Raw genomic sequence first — 2,973 nt, 5'->3', positions numbered from 1 at the left:
AAAAAAAAAAAAAAAAAAAAACTTGCTAGAATTAATTGTAGGGGAAATGGTGAAGATTGAAAGTGGAAAAAGAAGAATAGGACGAATAGTTTCGTGAAGGATTCATTAAGGAGAAATAATACGTACATACGTGATTACGTGTCGATATCTACATATGTGTACCATAACACAACGGATGTTAAAAAACGCAGGTTTGGTTTATACAATTCCGAAGCCAACGCAGCCATACACAGTTGGCTACCGAAGCTCCCTCTGGCCTCTCAGCTAATCGCCATCGTTGCCGCCATATTGTTTCCGTAGATTTTTTACCGTTCCTCGTTGGTTATTTGTGATAATAGCGAATTTAAACGAATCGCCTTTTGCTGAACACGCGATAATTCGGTGTGTTGTACAGGTTGCTTCAAAAAACTCGTCACGCGGATGGATTTGTTGAGAGACTGTGAGACAGAGAAACAAGAGTGGAAGAATGATATATCGAAAATTTTGAAACATCCTGTAAGACGATTTTTAATGTAATTTGTACAGGTTGTTTCAAAAGTTATTGAGATTATATTAAATTGCGTTTGAGAACTGTGAACATTGTTGGAAGATTGATGTAAGAATTTTGAAACATCTTGTAGTTCATATTATACAGGTTGTTTCAAAAATCGGCAGAATAGAGAGAATATTAACGTTCTGCTGGACATACAATCGAAGTTGTACAGATCGGTTCAAAGGTAAATCTTTGAAACTGTGAAAAGAATATTGTTGGTTAATGTAAAGAATTTTGAAACATCCTGTAGGACGTGTAATCGAGACACACGTGCACACCTACATATACATACACATACACACACATTCACACATATGCCGTGAAAAATAAAAGAAAAAGAAAAAAAAGAAAAGAACGTAATTGTTGTTATAACGATGCCATTTTAAAAAGAGGGAAACTTGCGATATTTTGTACGGACCCAATTTCGATTCTTTCTCGAACGTTCTCTTTTGATGATCGTACGAGGGAGGACAGAGGGGCGTACGAAATCGGCGAGGTTCATTGTATTATGTGATATACCGTCTACAATACGTAACGAAACGAATGGAAGAATAAATATGCGAATAAATCCATGATCGTTGATTCTTTCTCAAAGTGGTTATTTAATCCTGATGTGTGATTTTCGATTCTTCGCAGAAAATGGTGGATCAGAGATTTAGAAAACGATTTAGAAATTGAGAAAATTTTTTTATTCGATGAAGTGTTGACAACCGATTGAAATTTTGTTTAATTTTAAGATTAAAAATACGAATGATCGAAAATTTGAAAAATTAAGAAGTTTAACATTTCGTAAATTGAAGAATTTCAAAAGATAAAAAGAAAAAGATAAGAAGTGTAAAGAAAATTTTAAGATTTTACAAAATTTTGAAATATAAAGATTTTGTGATTTAAAAAACATTACAAAGATTAAAAGAGAGTTTGAATATTTTAAAAAATTATTTAAAATATAAAATTTGTTCAATATTTCAAACTTAATTAGAATTCCAACGAACTCGACTGAATATCAGTACGTCAATCGCAGGTACGTATAAATAAAATATATAATAATAAAAATACATAAGTTTATATCGAGATTAGTTATCTCCTTCAATGAATTTCTTTTTTCTTTTTTTTTTTTTTTTTTTTTGAATTTTTAATTTATTCCATCGTTCAAAACAACAAATTCATTTTTAAAATTTAAAATTAAATCAACATTTATCCCTCAATTCCACGATGTATGTATATCGATGATATATTACATTCTTCATAACACATGCATAGAAGTGGAGATTGGAATCGAATTGAATTGAGACAGAAAAGAGATACGAGTGCGCAGCATTAGATCGAACCATCGTAATTTATTGATCTGCTCTAAAACTGGCGACAATTACATAACGCATGTTAGTCCGCCCACATTTGTCTTGAATCCAAAAATAAATCTCACAATCACCGAATCGAATAAATTTATTTCAATCCAATGAAAAAAATTTCGAAATTATTTTATTTTATTCTTACAACTTTTCGATCGTTTTTTTTATTAAATTGATAATAAAAATTAATTTTTTGGCCATTTGAATATTTTTCGAAAAAAAAAAAGATACTAAATTTTTTTCAATTTCAATGTCACGAATAAAAATATATCGCTTTAATATAGCGAAATTTAGAATGCAAAAAGGATAAAAAAAGAAGAAAACCGGAAAAAAATTCCTCTAAGTCTTGGGAATTAATTATACAGAGACCATGGGTGAATGGACGAAGTGAAAGGATTTTTGGCAAGAAATAAAGACTGGAACGAAGGAGGAGGAAAGAACAAAGAGAAAGAGAGAGAGAGAGAAAAAAAGAAATGTGTGTTTTATGGGTCAGAGGATCGTCGACACGATGAATCGACTGGTCTTTTACCTTTTGTTCGCGTCATCGAACAAAATTCCTGGTCGACGTAAGCGTAGGTCATGGTTCTCGTTCACGAGACAGGTAGAAGTGAAAGAATGTCACGGACGTGTCGAGAAAAGAATGAAGAACAGGCGTTGAGAGATTGTTATTTTTTTTTTAATCTTGATTACTTAATTAATTAATCTATTTATTTATTTTTTATTTCAACCTTCAACGGAGATAATTATTTTAACTCTTTCGCTCTTTTTCGTTTCTTAAAATTTTAATTAAAATCTAAAAGTTCAAAAATCAAAAAAAAAAAAAAAATAAAGTAAAATACGTTCGTTAAAAATCATATCAGGATCAACAATAGTCCTTAGCATGGACAAAAAAATTCTTATTGGGCAATCGTCCAATACTTTTTTAAAAAGACCGTAAAATACTACTATAAGCAATTCCATTTACTTCTAATCCCCGCTTAAAGTAAAACGAGAAGTTGTAAAGGCGTCGATTAGACAGCGACGAGCGAGTAACTAATCGTTATCGTTTCACTGGATCGAAGCAAATTATTCATTTAATTTCATTGTCGCTGG

The sequence above is a fragment of the Apis dorsata genome, unplaced genomic scaffold (genome assembly GCF_000469605.1).
Source record: "Apis dorsata unplaced genomic scaffold, Apis dorsata 1.3 scaffold_52, whole genome shotgun sequence".
NCBI classification, from domain to species: domain Eukaryota; kingdom Metazoa; phylum Arthropoda; class Insecta; order Hymenoptera; family Apidae; genus Apis; species Apis dorsata.
The sequence above is the reverse complement of the archived record's forward strand: the minus strand, read 5'-3'. Positions refer to the sequence as shown.